The following is a 22,215-nucleotide window of genomic DNA, read 5'->3' as shown; positions in this document are numbered from 1 at the left end:
AGCGCATGGACCCAAACGAAGGCCCGTCCACGTAGAGGGGCAAGAAAAACAAAAAAAGATCAACGCCAATTGGATAGCCCCATGTTGGTTGCCACGGCCAATCGCGTGGCCAAGCAGCCCCAATAGGGACTGCCTGACCACTTTAACAAACTCATGGATGGTCTGTGCCCCAACCATGCCTACCCCATCAAACACCTCTACAAGGAGTGCGAGCTCCTCAAACGCTTCCTCCAATAGGTCGACGGGCCAAAGGAGGGAGACAGCAAGGAGCCAGCAGCCAAGAAGGGAGGTGTGGTAGGCAAGGATGGAGATGGCTTCCCTAAACCTAAAGATTGCATCATGATCTTCGGTGGGTCCAACGCCATCTGGACTAAACACCAGCATAAGGTATGCTACAGGGAGGCATGCACCGCTGAGATGGCCGTCCCCTCCTTCCTCAGCTAGTTAGAATCCCCGATCACCTTTAATCAGAGGGACCATCCCTCCTAAGTTGCAAGACCAGGACGCTACCCGCTCATTGTCGACCCTATCGTCCGCAAGAAGCGTCTCACCAAGGTGCTGATGGAGGGGGGTAGCGGCCTCAACATCCTATACATCGACACCCTCGATGCCATGTGCATCCCCCAAACAGAGCCCCGCCTAGCGGGCTCCCCCTTCCATGGAGTAATCCTAGGAGCACAGGCATACCCACTCGGACAGATTGATCTACCTGTCATGTTCGGCAGCCGGGCCAACTTCCACTTGGAGGTCCTCACCTTCGAAGTGTTAGACTTTCTAGGGTCCTACCATGCCATCTTGGGGCGGCCATGCTATGCAAGATTCATGGCGATCCCCAACTACACCTACCTAAGCTGAAGATGCCAAGACCAAATGGCATCATCACCATGAGTAGCGCCTTCTCGCACGCCTTTGAGTGCGACCGCGAGCACTATGAGCTCGCCACCATGGTCATCAACTCATCCGAGTTCCTGTAGCTCGGGGAGTCATCAACCCCAGCAGTCCCAGACTGCAACAAATTGACCTCCTCGATGGCCTTCTGCCTGCTCGAGGAATCCAAGGCAGTGGGTGTCGACCCCACCAACCTAGCCAAGATAGTGCAAATTAGGACCCAACTCCCGACCCAATAGGAATGCGAGCTCGTTGACTTCCTACGCGACAATCACGATGTCTTTGCATGGTAGCCTTCTGACATGCCGGGGATACCACGGGAGGTCACCGAGCATGCACTATGCCTTATCTTAGGCTCAAAGCCCACCAAGCAACGCCTGCATCATTTCGACAATGAGAGGCATAGGGCCATAGGCGAAGAGATCGCCAAGCTCCTGGCAGCCGGGTTCATTAGGGAGGTTTTTCACTCCGACTGGCTCACCAATCCTGTCCTTGTCAGAAAAAAGATCGGGAAATAGAGAATGTGTGTTGATTATACTGGACTCAACAAGGTGTGTCCAAAGGATCACTTTCCCTTGCCACGCATAGACCAGATAATCGACTCCACTTCGGGTTGTGAGATCCTCTCCTTTCTGGACGCCTACTCAGGCTATCACCAGATCGCGATGAAAGAATCTGATCAACTCGCAACCTCATTCATCACCCTATATGGTTCGTACTACTACATAACCATTCCTTTTGGCTTGAAGAACACTGGTGCCACCTACCAAAGGTGCATGCAGCAATGCTTTGCTGACCAAATCGACCCGCCCGATCAGCCTGATCAGGCCGAGTGGCCAAAATCAACAATCGTCGTCTATGTTGATGATATAGTGGTCAAAATGGCTCGAGCGTGCGATCTGATCGCAAACTTAGCCGTGACATTCGTGAACCTCCGAAGGTTCAACATCAAGCTAAATCCTGAAAAATATGTTTTCGGGGTTCCAAAGGGGAAGTTGCTCGGATACATCATATCCGAGCGTGGCATCGAGGCCAACCCCAAAAAGATTGCAGCCATCTCCAACATGGGTCGCATACGCAATGTCAAGGGCATGTAGAGGCTCACTGGCTACTTGGCTACTCTAAGTCACTTCATCTCCCGGCTCGGTGAACGGGGGATGCCATTCTACAAGCTCCTCAAAAAGATGGATGCCTTTGTCTAGACTAAGGAAGCCCAACAGGCTCTCGAGAGCCTCAAAACATCCCTGACGTCTACCCCAATCCTCATCGCTCTTGAACGGGGAGAACCCCTCCTCATTTATGTTGCGACAAGTAACCATGTGGTGAGCGCCGCCCTAGTCGTTGGGAGGGAGGAACCGGGACATCAGCTCGAGGTACAATGACCCATATACTTCATCGGAGAAGTACTTACCGACCCCAAGGTCCGGTACCCTCAGGTGTAGAAACTCCTATATGCCGTACTAATTGCGACCAAGAAGCTCCTACACTACTTCACCAACCATGAAGTCACAGTCGTCACTTCATACCCGCTCGGAGACATCATTCGCAGCTACGATGCCGCGAGAAGAATCTCCAAGTGGGCACTTGAACTCATGGGCCATGACATCAGATATAGCCCCCGCACTGCTATTAAGTCTCAGGCTCTCGTAGATTTTGTCGCCAAATGGATAGAGGCCCAGCTGCCGACCCCAGACATCACCCACGAGTACTGGACAATGTACTTCGACGGGTCCGTAATGGTGCCCGACTCGGGGGCCGGAGTGGTTCTAATCTCCCCAGATGGGAGTAGGCTCCGCTACGCCATCCGCCTACACTTCTCAGCTTCAAACAATGCCGTGGAATACAAGGCCCTTATCAATGGGCTCCACATCGCCGTCGAGCTCGGTGCTACGTGACTCTACGTCCATGGTGACTTGGAACTAGTTGTTGATTAGGTCATGAAGGAGTCCTCCTACAAAAGCCCCTCATGACAGCATACTGCTAAGAGGTACGCAAGCTTGAGGACAAATTCCAAGGGATCGAACTGCATCATGTCCCTCGAAGGGACAATGATGCCGCTGATTTCCTCATGAAACTGGCCGCCAGGCGGGATCCATCCCCAAGCGGGGTCTTCATCAATGACATCCATGAGCCATTCATCTGCATCCAGGAAGGTCTGACCTAGACACACCCTGATGCCCAGCCGGTGCTCGGGGGCTCCGACCCTAATGCCCAACCAGCGCCCAGGGACTCCGACCCCAGTACCTCTATGTCACCCACAAACGTCGCCGTACTGGCACTCGGTCAAACTAACTGGCGAGTACCGCTACTCGCCTACCTCCTCGAGGAGGTTCTCCCACCTGAAAGGACTGAAGCCTGATGGATCGCTCGACATGCAAAGACCTTTGTCATGCTCGGTGATGAGCTCTACAAATGGAGTCCATCAGGAGTACTCATGAAGTGTATCCCCACTGACCAAGGGAGGCAGCTCCTCCTTGAGGTCCATGCCGGCATTTGCGGGCATCACATGGCCACAAGGTCGCTAGTCAGAAAAGCCTTTCACCAAGGTTTTTACTGGCCCACCACGCTACGAGATGCAGAGGAGGTCATCCACAGGTGTGAAGGATGTCAGTTCTACACTTGGCAAACCCATTTGCTGGCACAAGAGCTCCAAACCATCCCCATCACCTGGCCATTCACAGTCTGGGGCCTCGACATGGTAGGACCCCTCAAAAAGGCCCTAGGCAGTTTCACTCACCTGCTTGTAGCGGTCGACAAATTCACCAAGTGGATAGAGGCACATTCCATGTCCTTGATTACCCTATGTAACTCTGTTCTTACTCTCAACCGAACGCACCCCACCTTTCCCTATGGACGCGAGTAGTCGAGCCCAGCGGGCCACGCCCCGGACTCCCAAGGTCACACCCTATGGGACAAACAAGTAGGTACGAGAGGGAGAGGATAAGAACGAAGCTTATGCTAGGGTATAAATGGGGAAAGGATATTCTGGTTCTGTCACAAGGACAATACTGATGTATTCATTAAATACAAAAAAAGTATTCACATAGGGACTCACCCACGATTGACAAGCATAGGTCCTGGTCAGACTTTTCTAACTGAAACTCTCCAAAACCCTATCACTCAGGCCATCAAGGTGAGCATGTGTTCATTAATACAAAAACTATTCACACAAGGACTCACCCATGATTGACAAGCGCAGGTCCTGATTGGACTTTTCCGACTAAGGCTCTGCGAGCCCCGTCACTCCAATCGCCAAGGTAAACACTATCAAACCCCCTCTATTTCATTAAAATCATTTCATACATCCATACGCACATCTCATTCCATATGCCCGCACCTCTCGGATGATTCAGGCCCTAAATCACCTAGGGGCTCAGGAACTAAGCATCGCACGTGCAGCGAAATGCACCAGAACGCTCCGTGTTGCATCACGAAGCGGCGGTTGCCTCATTCGACATGAGCAAACAATAGAGCTAGGGGAGAAAACCATAGATGAGCACTATGTGGCCTTTGCTCGGTCTGGCAAACTGGGTCATCTCAACCTTCTTGTTTGATCCAGAACCTCTCGCCAAGCCCACAAAATCTCCATCGAGGGGAGGCCGTTAGGCCACTCGGGTCGCTCTCCGAAACAACCTAGGCATCTATCGGGTTGCAGGTAAAGGAGTAGTGGAATGTCACAAGAGGGCTATGTCGACCCCGTCATGAACGACGGACCCAGATTTCGCTCGATCACACCCGTTAGCGAACTCATTGAGCTAGTCTTTGAGCCCAAGCGATCGGGACAAGCAACAAAACTTAGCCCCTCTGGTTGTGAAGAACTAGATGGGATAACGCAAAACAACACACATCGACCCCCACGAAGGCCCGACAAGGCTCGGGGGCTCAAACGCCAAAAACCTTGGGACCATGACTCTGAACTCACATCGATAGGATCTATGATATCTGGCTAAGGCTTGGGACCGTGACTCTAAACTCGCATCAATAGGATCTACGATATCTGGCTATGGCTTGGGACCACGACTCTGAACTCGCATCGACAGGATCTACGATATCTGGCTACGGCTTGGGACTGTGACTCCGAACTCGCGTAACGGCTTCACTTCCGACTGCACTCCAAAAATCTAGGGACCACGACTTCAAACTCGCATAATGGCTTCGCTTCCGACTGCGCTCCAAAAATCTAAGGACCGTGACTCCAAACTCATGTGAAAACTAACTAAACTAACTACCTCGGCTGCCCAGGCTATGCCAAGGCCAAAGGATCCATGACACCAGGACCCACGGGCTCGGTCTCATCCGTCCCCTGAACTAACCATTTCAAAACCACAGCACACACCGATGCCAGGATTAGTGAGCTCTTTGACTACTGAACTAACTCCCTCACCCGATCCACGGTGCACATCAACACCAAGATTAGTGAGCTCTCTCACGCTTGGACTAACTTCCTTGCCCGATCCACGTCGCGCATCAACACCAAGATCACTAAGTTGAAAAATGCCTCGGCTGCACAATGATGCCTTGGTTAACAAAATTCTGTCTCAGACAAAAAAAACACACACACGCATGCTAAAACAACACCCCCCAGACGGTTCTGCCTGAACCGCCCGGGGGCTACACCTACGGGTGCGCTCGTGCGCACCCGTCGACAAAACAAAAATCCCCCAGATGATTCTACCCGAATCACCTAGGGGCTCAGGGGCTCCTATCGGGTTCATAAACCCGGAGTCCCTCAGAGACTAGCTTCTGCGCCAAGGCTCAGCCCAAGAGTCTAAAAACAATATGGCAAAGGAACGGTCCAGCAACTGACCGAAAGGCCAGGCCTAGGAAGATCAACGCCTACTCATCGGCTACTTCAGCCCAACTCTCCAATCAGAGCGTTCAATTCAGGCTTCAGCCGCCTCCGTACGGCCTCTCTGATCGGAAGGCCTGCCCCAAGCCCTACTTTCGACTTCGACCCCGTGTCCTTCTGACCGGGGCTCGTAAGAACCCTACTCACCACTCTTCTCCGACCAGCGCACTTAGTGCCGACCAGAGCCATCCGACCAGGGATGCCTGTTTGGTAGGAACCAGAAGGCATGAGAAGAAAGGCAAGGCAAGGCTTACAAGTCAAACCCACTATACCAGGGACCATACCCTGCACAGAATAGTACTCTGCAGCCACCTGACACAAACAGTATTTTAGGCGTCGACATCTCCCTCTACAGCATTGTAGGGGCCGCTAAAACTCCCATATGGTAAGACCCCCTGCATGTCTCTGGACATCGATAGTGGTATGGGCACCAAGATTTACCGTACCGGATGAACATAGCGTGACTCCTCACATGCCTCTAGGCATCAAATAGTTTTTGCAGGTACCGACATCAACCCTTGCTAAACAAGATAGCGCAACCTCCCACGTGCACCAGACATTCTACAGGGACATCAACAGTGTTATGGGCGCCTATCGTTATCCAATCCTCATCAACGTGGGCAACAAGGCTTAAAAACATCGGTATCACCTGTAAAGTCATCCCCTTCATCTATAAAAGGGGATACGCTCCCTCCAACAAGGAGAATGGATAGACCGATTCTAGTAGGCTAGAGTTCCTTAGATCAATAGCTCACAACCATAGAACCATCAAGTTCAGACCTCAAGCACCCACTTGAACACTTAGCTCATAGCGAAGTTCCTGTCACTCTCGGCCCTTTCGGTCGGAGCCGACCGGACCTCTTGTACACCCCATCTTTCTCCCTCTCGTTTGTAACCCCATTGCAAACTTTGAGCACCTGGGCTCAGGAATAAAGTCACCAACTGACCCTGACTAGATGTAGGGCATGTTGCCCGAACCAGTATAAATCCTGTGTCATTGAGTGCTAGGCCACCTCCGATCACAACATAAAACAAAACTATAAATATTCACTAGTTGGTCACTTTCTGCACCGACACACTAAGTCAATAGAGTCAGCTATCACATTCACTGCACATAAGGAACATTATGTAGTTTTCCATCGGTTGGCATCTGAGTGATTGAACAGTTACAACCGGCATAGACATTGTATGTTGGTTACTTGGTTTCTCATAGCCACAAAGGATGTTTACCCCATCTATGATATCATCCCTTATGAAAGGTTGTACTCAAGCTATTTTGGTAGAGGACTGCTTTTTGAACTTTGTGAACAAACATGGAGCCATTGTAATGAGTAGCTTTTAGAAGCTTGTGGTCTAGTGCAAAGTTCACATGGTCCATGTTATATTCACTAGGGAAATAGAGATTGTGGGTAGTTAGTTTATGCTCCATAGTACTCTCCGTATCCTAAGAACGAATTGTTGTGCTATCTTGGATTCCTCCCAAAGTAATAATGCTTCATGGAAGTCAATGAAAAAATTATTTAGACAAAATTTACTACGAAGAGCAAATATCAAAAAGTTGTCTTGACCAAATTAGCATCTCTGATACTCTGAAGTTAAGTAGCCTAATACTATCGCTGATGTTGGAAAATGGATAACATGCTTCTCTTCCCTTAAAAGTCTTTCACACCGAATCTCAGGGCGAGATTCCCATAAGGGGGAGGGTTGTAACACCTCAGGTGTTAGTCATGAGTTAAGCAGCAAAATTGGACTTAAGTAGGATATGTCAAGCAATGATTATGATCTCTAGTTCTTAATTTTGAAGTGATGATGAAGGTTTTTAGGTCCAATCTATGAAATTGAGTCCCAACCTGAACTTGGACAACACACCTTTGCTTACATGTGGACCTTGGCTAAGGTTAGGCATGAGTAATGTTAAACATGCTTGTTTCATGTACATTACATCAACATGCATCCATCTTGATCAGTGGAAAAGTTTCATGAAGTTTGGAATCAAGAAGTCACATGAAATGATAAGTTATAATCTTTCTTGAATTGCTTCATGAAGTGAATGGGAACATGGGATGTCTACCAAACCTTGCAACCTTGCTCAAACAACTCTACTTAAACTCATGAACAAAAATCATCAAGGGTTCATGTTGAGCAAATGTCAAGAAAATGCTTCTAAGTGTGAGAATAGCTAAAATTGTCTTTTTCATGATATGGTTTTGACCTATGTGGACCAACTGTTTGGAGTGCTTGCATGGAGTTAGACCTTAAATAAAAGTTGAAGTTTGAATGGAGTACAACAAACTTTATTTTTGGACTAAGCCCTGATTCAACTCCTAACTAGCTCAAACAGTGGTCTCAAGTTTGAATGCAGTGTTGTTTTGGCCCCTCTGAAACATTTCCACATGTTTGTGAATTTTTATCTTCTAAATTTGTGTGACAGCTCGATTGGATTCCTTACTATGAGTTGGAGTACACTATGTGGAGGAAACAACTAAGCAAGTCTCTTCACTTTTGGAGCTCATTTGGATGTTCAAATTGAATTTCAAAAACAAAACCTCGCATTGTTCAGTCCCCGTTTGGACTGAATGTCTGAACCCTGAATTTTAGTTTTAGGTACTCATCTTTGGAGCTTTGTATCTTGCAAACCAAGCTAAACCAGTCCATGATCCTTTAACCAAAGTTATAGAGCAAGATGTGTACAACAAACTTTGTTTAAGAGTCAAGAGCTAGTTGGGTCCCTAACTTAGTCAAACTAAGGCCTCAAAACTGAACCCAGTGCTGTTTTGGATCTCGAAAATTTGGCTAAGTCTAATATTACAATGTTGATGATGATTGGCATCTCACGTTCTCCTGTTTTCATTAAGCAACTTGAGTTGACCCAAAAATAAAAGCTAGAGTTTTTACTATGGAGAAGAGCTTGGAAAAGTTTGGAGCAAGTTTGACTTAGGTTGGACCGAGTTTTGATCTTTGCCTTTAATCCCTGTCAAGTCACTAACACTTCCTCATTGGAGCCGCATTATCCATTAATCCAAAACTCTAATGTCTGTGCACTCTTATTAGAAACCTGTTATAGCAGTCATGCTCACGGATATGAGCGGTCTAGATCCTTCATGATTAGTGGTTACTATAGATGGTTGGGAATTGACATAATCTTGATTATTCATTATTACCACTTGGGTTGGGTTTATTCACTAAAGTAGTGATTCAGGATGCTAAAACTTGACCAACTAAAATTGCTAACCGCAGTCAAACTATGTCTAGCCTTTGAGCCTCATAGATCCCTTTGTTATACTTGCTAAGCATGGTGCGCTTACACTTGTTTTACATTCAATGAAATCCCAGATGGATAACAGACAATGTATATGAAAAGTTTCTAGAAGATGTCTAGGATTACTAGGGTGATGTCCCCTAGTTGGAGTCCCTGTGGCATTTTGGGCATAGTTGTCTACTCTATGTAATAATGTTACCGATGAGCAAGACTTGTGATAACAATGTGATGAGATATGCGATGTAATAAAGTACTTTACTTTGATATTATTGTAATTTAAGATTATATGTGTGTTTAGACATCCTGGGCGCACATATATGAGCACTTGGTTTTGTTATGCAAAATTGGGTGCGACAGCCGCTCTACGGTAGTGCTGCGGCTAACGTGAGGCAGTGTCGCACCTAGCTATCATAGCTATCTTGTTGTGCATGAACAGTCATTTGCATCACAGTTATATATTTGACACAAGTGTGCTGCACCTCACAGGAGCATGGGTGTAGGGGGAGCCCCATCACTTTCACTAAAAATGTGAATCTTGGCCTCTTATGCCAATTTGAGAATTCAAATTCTCCATCACATATTTAGGGGGAGGCTCTACACCCATGGCTCGAAAATCTCAGTATTTATTTCTTATATTTTGTAAGTTCTAATTGGGTTGTCATCAATCACCAAAAAGGGGGAGATTGAAAGTGCAATCAAGCCCTAATTGTGGGTTTTGGTGATAATGACCACGCAATTAGAGGGCTAATGAGATTTATCGAGATGACAAGCAGGGAATCTATAATCAAGGATGTTATACGAAATAGAGGAGCCCCCAATTACAAATGTTGATGGCTTTAAATTCAAAGGAGGTTTAAATTCTTTTATATTTTAAATTTGAGTATAGGAAAAGCCATACTATAAAGGGGGACACAATACTTAAGCTAACATGTGCTACCAAGTGCTCAATCCTACACATATATCCTCAATTTCATAGCCAAGACAGTCAGCACTTCACTCTTACCCTTGTTGTCTTGCATGGTGCGGTAGTGGCACACCTGGAGAGAGGCACTACCGTAGAGTGACACTGTCGCACTTGAGCCACGGCACTATCGTGACTTAAGTGATCGTTGGGGGCTGGGGGGTATTTATACCTTTTCCCTTCCTCCCCAATGTCTCTCTCTCTTCTTCCCCAACCATTCAGCTCGTGTAGAAATAGAAAAGTGCTTCTCTCTCTCTCCTCCATTGGTGAACTTGAGCTCCCAAGCTTCTCCATTAATTTCCCCATCAATCCTTGAGAGAAAAAGGTGTCAAACTTGATTAGAGAGCAGATCTACTGATTCCCAACCTCTAAAGCGCACTTGAATCATGTTTTGGCCAGTAGTTGTGTTTGTTACTCTTGGAGCTTGGCTCCTAGCTGGCTAGAGCGTCGCTCATGGAGCTTGCCAACTTGTGTGGCTGCCCTAGGAGGTTTGTAACCAACTCTGGTAGCTAGTAAACTCACCCCTCATCTCAAGAGTTAAGTCTCTTAACTTGAGAACGAGGAAGGGTTGGAAAGCCCTAAGCCTTAGTGGCATACCTCAACAATGTGGACTTAGGCAAGCCTTAGTGGCAAGCTGAACCACGGGATAAATCATTGTGTCACCTTGTGCTTGCTTTGCATTCTTGTGATTCATATTGTTGTTGAGGTGATTTCTAGGGTTTGAGGTTGATCTACTTGTGTGTGGTGTTCCTACCACTTCTTGTTGTCGATCTATGTTCAATATATCTACAGGGACCTCAGTAACCTCTTAGATCCAAATTTCCTTTTATAGATTTTGAATTACATCATGAAGTTGTCTACAGGTGCGGTAGTACCACTGTTCTAGCTTGGCAGAGCCACAGCGTGGCAGTGCCACAGGTTGAATTTGATAAAAGTTCAAGTTTTGTTTTAACAATCCTATTCACCCCTCTCTAGGATAACCAGGTATCCTACATATGGTTTCACTTGCGATGCCTCACTAATGGTGGAAAATGAGACCCTAGAGAAGGAGGTGAATGAGCTCACTCATGCCTTAGGCAATGCATATGGTGGAGATGCCCGCTTACTAAAGTGCTTGGGTAGCCAAAGGTTTTCTCTCAACAAAGAGGGACTAGGCTATACCCCCAAGAAAGGCAAGGCAACCTTTGTCACTCCCAAAACTAGCTTTATGAAGGGCAATGGTCGGTTTTGCAATAGATACAAGCAAGTTGGGCATATAGATCAATATTACAAGACTAACAAGAACAAGCAACCTAATGTATCCTCAATTAGATTTGATTCTTGTTATATGCTTGTTAAGGGTGCCAATGGTGTGAAGGCTAAGTTCATTGGTACACCAATTATGGGCTCAAAGAAGAAAGCTATTTGGGTACCAAAGACCTTAGTAACTAACCTTTAACGACCCAAGCAAGTTTTGGTACCTAAAAAAATTTATCTTCTTTTGTAGGTTAATTATAAAACCGAAGGGAGGCATTGGGTGCTTGATAGTGGGTGCACACAACACATGACCAGTGATTCAAGAATGTTCAATTCAATCAATGAGAATGAGAGCAATGGGATTGATAGTATCATATTTGGTGACAATGGCAAAGGCAAGGTCAAAGGTCTTGGTAAGATTGCAATATCAAATGACTTGAGCATTTCCAATGTGCTACTAGTAGAGAGCTTGAACTTCAACTTATGGTCGGTAGCTCCATTGTGAGATCTTGGTTTCAAGTGCATATTTGGTGTGGATGATGTAGAGATCATAAGTGTAGATGGCTCTAACTTGATATTCAAAGGATTTAGATATGAGAAACTATACTTGGTTGATTTCAATGCTAGAGAAACTCAATTGTCAACATGTTTGCTCACTAAGTCTAGCATGGGTTGGTTATGACATAGAAGGCTTGGTCATGTTGGAATGAAATAATTAAACAAGTTGATCAAGTATGACTTAGAGGCTTGAAGGATGTCACATTTGAGAAGGATAAGCTTTGTAGTGCATGTCAAGCTGGAAAGCAAGTTGGTAACACACATCCTAAGAATAGCATGATGAGCACATCTAAGGCATTTGAGTTGTTGCATATGGACTTATTTGGACCAACCACATACACTAGCATTGGTAGAAATAAATATGGATTTGTTATTGTGGATGATTTTACTAGATACACTTGGGTGTTCTTTCTTATTGACAAGAGTGATGTGTTTTCAACCTTCAAAACATTCATCAAGAGAATTCACAATGAGTTTGAAATAACCATCAAGAAAGTGAGAAGTGACAATGGAAGTGAATTCAAGAATACAAGTGTTGATGATTTGTGTGATGAGTTTGGGATTAGGCATCAATTTTTGGCCAAATACACTCTTTAATCAAATGGCCTAGTTGAGAGGAAGAATAGAACTTTCATTGATATGGCAAGATCAATGTTGAGTGAGTACAATGTGAGTCATTCATTTTGGGCTGAAGCAATCAATATGGCTTGCTACTATAGCAACTGACTCTATTGTCACCCATTGAACGAGAAGACACCTTATGAGCTCTTGAATGATAGAAAGCCCAACATTGCATATTTTTGGGTTTTTGGTTGCAAATGCTACATATTGAAGAAAGGCATAAGATTGATCAAGTTTGAGAAGAAATGTGATGAAGGTTTCTTGCTTGGTTACTCCACTACTAGCAAGGCTTATAGAGTTTAGAATTTGGCTAGTGGTACTCTTGAGGAGGTTCATGATGCGGAATTTGATAAAACCAATGGTTTCCAAGAGGAAGATAAGAATCTAGATGATGTGAGAGGCACTCAATTGGTTAATGCAATGAAGATTATAGACATTGGTGACATAAGGCCTAGAGAGGTAATTGATGTTGAAGATGACAAGAATCAAGTGCTCTCTAACTCAAATGTGCAAGCTAGTGGTTCTCATGATCAAGTTCAAACAAGTACTAGTGATGACAAAGTGCAAGATCAACAACAAGTGGCTAGTTCATCATCTCAATCAAATGAGCAACCAAGTACAAGCAATCAAGTTCAAGTGCTCCAACCAACCAATGTTGCAAGAGATCATCCATTGTACTCTATCATTGGTGATATCTCAAGAGGTGTGAAAACAAGATCAAGATTGGCATCATTTTGTGAACACTTCTCATTTATGTCATCCATTGAACCTAAGAAGATAGATGAAGCTTTGTCAGATGTTGATTGGGTAAATGCTATGCATGAAGAGCTAAACAATTTCACAAGAAATCAAGTATGGGAGTTAGTTGAGAGGCCTAAGGATCATAATGTGATTGAAACCAAATGGGTCTTTTGAAACAAGCAAGATCAAGATGGGATAGTTGTAAGGAACAAAGCAAGATTAGTGGCTCAAGGTTACACTCAAGTTAAAGGTCTTGACTTTGGAGAAACATATGCCCCGGTTGCAAGATTGGAAGCAATTAGGATCTTGTTAGCCTATGCTTATGTCCATAACATCAAGTCATACCAAATGGATGTGAAGAGTGCATTTCTCAATGGGTACATCAATGAACTTGTGTATGTTGAGCAACCTCTCGGTTTTGAAGATGAAAAGAAGCCCAACCATGTCTACAAGTTGAGAAAGGCTTTGTATGGCTTGAAGCAAGCACCAAGAGCATGGTGTGAGAGGTTGAGGAATTTCCTACTCTCTAAGGGATTCAAGATGGGCAAGGTTAACACCACTCTCTTCACCAAGAAGCTTGGCAATGACTTGTTTGTGTTGCAAATCTATGTTGATGATATCATATTTAGATCAACCAATTAAGATTTTTGTGAGGAGTTTGGAAAGATGATGACAAGTGAGTTTGAGATGTCCATGATTGGAGAGCTTAGTTACTTCCTTGGTCTTCAAATTAAGTAAATGAAGAATGGCACATTTGTGAGTCAATACAAGTATATCAAAGACATGCTCAAGAAGTTTGGCATGGATGAGAGCAAAGCTATTAGTACACCAATGGGGACAAATAGAAACTTGGATAATAATGCTAGTGGCAACATGGTGGATCAAAAGATGTATCGGTCTATGATTGGAAGCCTACTCTATGTGACCGCATCAAGGCCAGATCTGATATTTAGTGTATGCATGTGTGCTAGATTTCAAGCCTCACCAAGAGAGAGTTATTTAAAGGCAACCAAGAGAATATTGAAGTACTTAAAGCATACACAAAATATTGGATTGTGGTATCCCAAAGGAGCAAGATTTGAGTTGATTGGATATTCGGATTCCAATTATGCGGGATGCAAAGTTGAGAGGAAGAGCACATCGGGCACATGTCAACTATTGGGAAGATCACTTGTGTCTTGGTCATCAAAGAAGAAAAATAGTGTAGCACTTTCAACCGCCAAAGCGGAGTATATTCGGCTGGTAGTTGTTGTGCTCAATTACTTTGAATGAAGGCTACTTTGAGTGATTTTGGAATCAAGTTCAAATAAGTGTCACTGCTATATGACAATGAGAGTGCCGTGAAGCTCACCAACAATCTGGTTCAACATTCAAGAATGAAGCACATAGATATCGTCCATCATTTCATAAGAGATCACCAATAAAAAGGGGACATTTGCATTGAGAGTTTGAGCACCGATGATCAACTTGCCGATATCTTCACCAAGCCACTTGATGAGAAGAGGTTTTACAAGCTAAGAAATGATTTGAACATACTTGACTTCTCAAATATGTGTTGATGCACCCCCATATATGACATGCCTCTCCTTCGAGCAAAGCAAGGTAAAGTTGATTGACATGTCATTCATCCATTGCTAAGGACTTGTTTAGTGCATCTAGTCATTCCACATGTTAAATAGGCTCATTGATGAAAATCAAATGAATTTGATGATTGTATGGTACCACTATTGCTTCTATGGTTGATATGATCTAGTGGTAGCATATGACATGTTTGTGGACATGTGAACCTAGTGTTTGATCTAGAAAATAAGCTATAAGTGTTTAACTCAACATGGTTCATGATAACCATTATTTGGAGGTGTGAAGAAGCTTGCCCTTGGATCAAACCGAGTAAAATATCTTTTGCAAGTGATCTATATTGAACCAAATTGAAAAATGATCCTGACTTATCATGGTTTCACACAACCTATCTAAAATTTTGAGCTCACTTTTTGTAGTCATTGATGACAAAGGGGGAGAAGTAATTCACAAACATAGGCGGCGAGAAGTAAGTTTGAGTAAGGGGATCAATTAAAATTTTGAATCACACAAGTAGGGGGAGCAAGCTCATAAACTTGTATGTGCATTACATATGTTTGCTTGCATGGCACAAGTTCTAAATTCCCTATCCATGCTTATGTGGTGTATGCTAGCTCATAGAAAATGTTTGATGAAATGAAAAACTAGCATGCATAGGATAGCTAGACACTTGAATTGTTCTTAAAAGTAGTACTAGAACCTTGCTTATAATTTTGATCTCATGAGGTATCTAGTTCTTTGTTGTTTTTCAAGTGGTATCTAGCAAATCATGGAGCTAAGGATGGTGTTCAAATGGAAACTTCGATTGGTATCATGCTTCAAAGGTCCATTCTTTACACCTTAGCATCATTTGGTAGCTATTACTCTCCCAAACTTCTAATCCATGCATATGTGCAATCTTTCAAATCCAAACTCTTAGCACATATGTAGGAGGAGCTAATACTACCAAATTGGGTTGATGAAACTTGTCCATAATATTTACACAAGGTAATATGCTTGGGCAAGCAACTTGAATCCAAAAAGATTTTATTGAATATCTTTGTAAATAGGTTGTCATCAATTACCAAAAAGGGGGAGATTGAAAGCCCTAGTTTAGTTTTGGCTAATTGATGAAACCTAAGTACTAACCTTTGTCATGAGTGTCATATGAGCAAGGTTGGTACATACCAAGTGATGGAGCATGGTGATGAAGTCCATGGACATGAAGATGGACATGCGTTGATGATGATCAAGCTCAACTTGGAAAAGAATAAAGAGAAAAACAAAAACCAAGAAGATCAAGGTAAAGGTATAAGATAGGTTTTTGTTTTGCACTCAAGACACCATAGAGGGTGTGAGTGATTTAGGATCGATAGCCAGACTATAAAGAGGGGAAATCTTTGGCTAAACGGTTTATCGAGTGCCACTAGGTGACATGATTTTTGCATATGCATTTAGGAACATGGTGTGCTAACTTTGACCCTTGTAAAATACTTTAAAAAATGCTAACACACATGCACACAAGTTCTACACTTTGTGGTTAGCAAGTTGGAAGCAAGGGTGAAGTGGTTGAGGACTTAGAAAAAGGAAAAGTGCTAAAAGTCCACGACCGGATGCTGGCCGAGGGGTGACCGGACTCACCCTGGGCGTGTCCGGTCAATTATAGTCATGTAGCGCTAACTGGCCGAGAGTGGAGAAGAACGACCGAACGGTGGCCCTGGCCTGATCGGCATGTCCGGTCACTTGTTGGCTAGCGGCATGATGGCATGATCAGACGCACTAGCCCTGCATCAGGTGGGGCATGACATATGGTGATGTCAGCTTGGCTTGCACACACGAAGGAACAGTGAGAGGACCAGATGTTGTGGCGCGTTAGGTCAGCGTTGACCTGACATGTCCGGTCGTGTGTTCATCACTTTGGATGCTCTCTATAAATGATTGGACTCCACGTGGTGGTGAGTCCGGTCACTTCCTCCAGCGCTGGCCCAATAACTTGATCGTTGAGATCTAACATGCGAGGTTTGAAGCTTGGCCACATGGTGACCATCCGAGGACCAGACGCTGGCGATAGGATGCTGGTGTGCGTCTGGTCAGCCGAGTCTGGTCAGCCCCAAGTAGAGCAACGGCTCTATTTCTTTAGGGCTCTATAAATAGTTGGGGGTTGGCTCCAAGGTATCTCTCTTGGCTCTTTGACATCTTTGACATCCTTGTGAGCTGAGCAAACTCCCTCCTACTCATCTCTCTTGCTTGATTGCTAATTCAAAGTGAGATTGAGTGATTCCAAGTGTATTTGCTTGAGTGATTGCATCTAGTGGCACTTGGGGATCATTGTGGCTATGGATTTCTTATTACTCTTAGTGGTTGCCACCACCTAGACGGTTTGGAGCAGCAGAGGAGCTTTGGCACGAGTTGGTGAATGTTCGTGGCCGGCTCTAGTGATTGTGAGGGGTCTTGCACCTTTCCTGGCGAAGCGCCACAAGGTAGCTCTAGTAAATTGCTCATGTCATTGAGTTACCTCACTTGTGCATAGGTTCTTGTGGTGTCCAGTTGTGTGGAGGAGGTTTGTACAACACCTCTTAGCCGCCGAACCACCAAGTGTTGGTCAACACAACGGGGACTAGCGTGTCGGCAAGCATGTGAACCTCGGGAGAAAAATTGGTTGTCTCTTGCCCTTTGGTATTCTCCCAGTGATTGAATCGGTATTCATCTTGTGATTGGTTCACTCCTCTATGCGGCGGTATAATCACCCTACCCACTCATTTACATTCCCTCAAACTAGTTGTAGCAAGCTCTTTAGTGTAGCTAGAATTGAGAGCTTGCTTTGTAGCTTAAGATCATCTAGTGGAGCTCTTTAGTGTAGCAAGTGTGAGTGCTCTTAGTGAGTAGTGACTTAGCCAATTGTGTGCCTAGTGATTATAGTAACTAGAATTGTTGGATAGGTAGCTTCCAACCCTTGTAGAGCTAGAGCAAGTTTGCATTTCGCTATTTGTCAAACTAATCAATTGCTCTAGTGATCTTATAGATTTTTAAATAGGCTATTCATCCCCCTCTAGCCATATTATGACCTTTCAACAATGAGGTCACCAATGTCAAGAATCCTTACCTTGATGTTGTATGGGCACTTGAGAAACCACTCGCCCAAAGTCATCAGCTGCTTGCTCTGGATCCGGACCAATGAAACATGGCAAAAAGGGGCACTCACTACTGCCGCTACTCATTGCGCTCAAGCCCACTGAGGTTAGCTTCATCGGTCTTCTAGTTCGGTTCCTGGCCATGGCTACACAAGCTTGGTGGCAGCATCCCAGAGGAGAGCGCGGACATGGGTAGCTGTGGACTTAGGTGTGGGCATGGGCTCTTGGACGTCGGCGACTAGGATTATGGTTCCACCACTGTTGCCACATCAAGATGAGGAGAATGTGAGAGATAGAGCGAGAGGAAGGAGATGGAGAGAATGAGCTCAGGACAAGGCACAGGGCTCTTCATGTTTGGGACGAGGGTAAAGAGGTCCATATGGAAAAGCGTACAGTACGCGTACACCTAACAATGGGACCAAACTACTTGAAGACATAGATAATGTCATGATTCATTGAGACATTGAATTATAATGGTATATTTCAGAATAGGTGAATTATAATGGTAGATCTCCAAACTCTGAGAATTGTAATGGTACCGATCCAAATAACCCTCTTCTTTTTGGGGCTGCCATTCTTCTTCTTCTAAACTTTTTGCTTCTTGGTTTGGGAGGGTCCAGCTTCGTTTGTTGGAGCTTTTTTCCTACATTGGCAAGGTAATATTACATATTGTGTAGTGAAAATAGGTGAGACATTCATAGTGGATAGAAAGGTACCTTTTGTTAGCCTTGTTCCTAGGTGGAGCTCTCTCACCATCTTCTCTAATCTCTGCCAGTTTGCAAGTTTTTGCAAAGTGGCCAAAATCTCCACATCTCTTACATTTTACCTTCTTTTTTATCCTCTTTTCTCCAAGCATCATCTCTACATTTGGACCTTTGGTCTTCCTGCTTCTCAGCCTAGCAAGGGTGGATGCACTTTAAATCCAAGATCCACAACTAGCCACTGGGACCTATCTGGGATTGGTTCAACTCTGTCCTCATGGGTTGCCTTGAACCTAGCCACTAAGTAGTAGTCATGGACAAAATCATCAATTTTTAACCCTCTATTGGATAGAATCCATGCCAAAGCATGTTTGCATGGCTTCCCTATCACCTGCCACTCTCTGTAGGAGCATTTGTGGTCCTAGAGGTCAACTGTTGCCCTCTTCTGATTATTTTAGTCATCTAAGATGGTTACTTCTACATTATCAACATCACTAACAGATACTTTCACCACTTTGATCTTAGTGCTGATCAAGTTGAGCTCCATAGTCACATCAGGGAGTATTCCATCTACCCATTTCCTAGCAAGCATCTTCCTTATGTATCTCTTCTCCATTATGAGTTCTCTGATTCTGTCAAGCAATTCATGCAATAGCAATCCTTTGAACTTCTTTATATGTGCATTGAAGCTCTCTAATACATTATTTGTCAAGTAATCACACTTGTTGTTCTCTGAAAAGCCACACCTATACCAGATCCTATTGTGGTGCTGCTCAAGGTAATCAATGGAGTCAGGTGCAAACTAAAAAAAATTCTTTATATGCCACTGAAATAGCCCCTGTGTGTAGATTCTAGCTGCAGGGTATAAGTGATTAGTGAACACATCACCAGAGTATTTCTTCATAAAGTTTTGGAACAAATGCCTCATGCATTCCCTATTTTCAACATGTGGGAAGATAGCCCCCACTGCAGTCTCTAGTCCTTTACAAGCATCGGATTTGAGAGATGTTTTGACAGTGCAGGTCACGGCAATTTTAGAACAGAGTAGTTTTGGTAGATGATTTATTGGATAGTCAAACGATGTCTGTTTGAGCTAAATTTTGGTCAGTAATTAAAAGACTCTTGGATCTATATGCCTACAAAAATTCATGCACAGTGGAGCAATAGTTTGCAGAATATGAACTAACTACCGAGAGGTACAAAATCTATGATTTCTCTGTGCACTACTATCACCCCTCAAAATTTGAAGTGGTGTTTGTAATTGATGCCAAGATTAGCAACATGGTAAATGTTTTGCCGTTAGATAATCCTTTAGGTGCCCTAGAGGAGACTCCTTGTACCCCTTTGTGCCCTGATTTTGCCCTTTCATATCAACAACATTGAGCAGTTAAGGTGTTCTACAAGTCAAAATTGTGCCATTGTGAGTCGAAAACAAACAACAGCTTTGAGATTATGATTTTGAGTTGTTGATTGACATTATAAAGGAAGCTTCAATCTTAAATGTAGTCCAACAAAGCTAGTTTTGCTACAGTGCAAGTCAACCCAACTTACTGTGCAACTACACCATGAAGGCAAATTGTGCTCAACCTACTTGGTGGTGTACTATTTCTCTAGTTAATGAATACTTGCAACCTTTATTGTCCTCCAGATCTCGCTATCATCCTTCTTTAGCGAGGACTTCTAATGTGGACTTGTCCTTTGGTACCTTCCATGTGTTTTTACCCAAGAGGTTACATCAGATTCAACCTAGATAACTATTGCCACTTGGATACGAGGATTCCCTCAAATAATAATTGTCGCAAACACTGAGTCAACAGAGTCAGCTATCACATTCACCGCTCACTCAACAGACTCAGATACTTCCATGTTAGCATTAGAGAAAGAGAATTGCACACATGGAACACTTGTAGTTTTCCATCGGTTGGCATGTAAGTGATTGAACAGTTAGTACCAGCACTAACATTGTCTGTTAGTTACTCAGTTTCTCACAGCCTTAGAGGATGTTTACCCCATCTATGATCTCATCCCTTATGAAAGGTTGTACTCAAGCTACTTTGGTAGAGGACTGCTTTTTGAACTTTGTGAACAAACATGGAACCATTGTAATGAGTAGCTTTTAGAAGCTTGCAGTCTAGTGCAAAGTTCACATGGTCCATGCTATATTCACTAGGGAAATAGATATTATGGGTAGTTAGTTTATGCTCTGTAGTACTCTTAGTATCCCGAGAATGAAGTATTGTCTTGTCGTGGCTTTCTCCCAAAGTAACAATGCTTCATGGAAGTTAATGAAGGAAATTCTTTAGACAAAACTTACTAAGAAGAGCAAGTATCAAAAAGTGTCTTAACCAAATTAGCATCTCTGATGCTCGAAGCTAAGTAGCTTAAAGCTATTTCTGATGTTGGAAAATAGATGACACACTTCTCTTCCCTTGAAAGTCTTTCACACCGAATCTCAGGGCAAGATTCTCTAAAGGGGGAGGGCTGTAACACCCTAGGTGTTTGTCACCAATTAAGTAGTGGGTTTGAGCTCCAACATGACAAGTTTAGTGGTAATCAAGAGCTCTAGTTCAAACTTGTAAATGGAGACAAAGGTGTTGGGATCAACTCTCTAAGAATGAGCCCCAACTTAACTTGGACAACACACCTTGCTTCTATGTTGGCCCTTTTCAGAGGTATGCTTGAGTAATGTGGAAGGTGCCCCTTTTCATGTGCCTCACATCCATTTCCATCTGCAATGACTATTGGAAAATTTTCATGAAGTTTGGAGCCAAAAAGTCACATGAAATGATAAGTTACATTTTTGCTTAATTTGCTTCATTTATCAAATGGAAACATGGGATGTCGACCAAACCTTGCAACCTTGCTCAAACAACTCTAATTAAACTCATGAACAAAAATCATGAAGGGTTCGTGTTGAGCAAATATCAAGAAAATGCTTCTAAGTGTGGGAATGGCTAAAATTGTCCTTTTTATGATATGGTTTTGGCCTGTGTTGACCAACTATCTGGAGTGCTTGCATGGAGTTGGACCTTAAATAAAAGTTGAAGTTTGAGTGGAGTACAACAAACTTTATTTTTGGACCAAGCCCTGATTCAACTCCTAACTAGCTCAAATAGTGGCCTCAAGTTTGGATGCAGTGCTGTTTTGGCCTCTCAGAAATATTTCTAAGTCCCTAATTGACAGCAGCGAGTTGACATGTTTGTGAATTTTTATCTTCGAAATTTGTGTGATAGCTCAACTAGATTCCTTAATATGAGTTCAAGTACACTTTGTGCTAGAAACAATGAAGCAAGTCTCATTAAGTTTGGAGTTCATTTGGATCTTCAAACTTAGTTTCAAAGTCTGCAAAGACTAATTGTTTCTAGGAGTTAACTGAATCTCGGTTTCAGTTTTGTGTACCCCCCCCCCCCACTTTGGAGAATTGTACCTTCCTAACCAAGCTAAACTAGTCCATGATCCTTTAAGCATAGTTGCAGAACAAGAGGTGTAAAACAAACTTTGTTTAAGGGTCAAGAGCTAGTTTGGTCCCTAACTTAGTCAAACTGAGGCCTCAAAACTGAACCCAGTGCTGTTATGGATCTCAAAAATTTGGCTAAGTCTGAGATTACAATGTTGATGATGATTAGAATTTCGCGTTCTCATATTTTTGTTAAGCAACATGAGTTGAGCCAATAATAAAAGTTGGAGCTAATTCCATGAAGAAGGAATAGGAA

At 43.8% G+C, this 22,215-nt stretch overlaps 1 pseudogene; it reads right to left on the bottom strand.

Moving 5' to 3' along the window:
- Positions 1 to 17,918, bottom strand: part of LOC136546083 (uncharacterized) — a 93,286-nt pseudogene extending 75,368 nt beyond the window's left edge.
- Between the last annotated feature and the right edge of the window lie 4,297 nt (positions 17,919 to 22,215).

Source organism: Miscanthus floridulus, chromosome 3 (assembly GCF_019320115.1).
Source record: "Miscanthus floridulus cultivar M001 chromosome 3, ASM1932011v1, whole genome shotgun sequence".
Lineage (NCBI taxonomy): Eukaryota > Viridiplantae > Streptophyta > Magnoliopsida > Poales > Poaceae > Miscanthus > Miscanthus floridulus.
The sequence above is the reverse complement of the archived record's forward strand: the minus strand, read 5'-3'. Positions and strand labels throughout refer to the sequence as shown.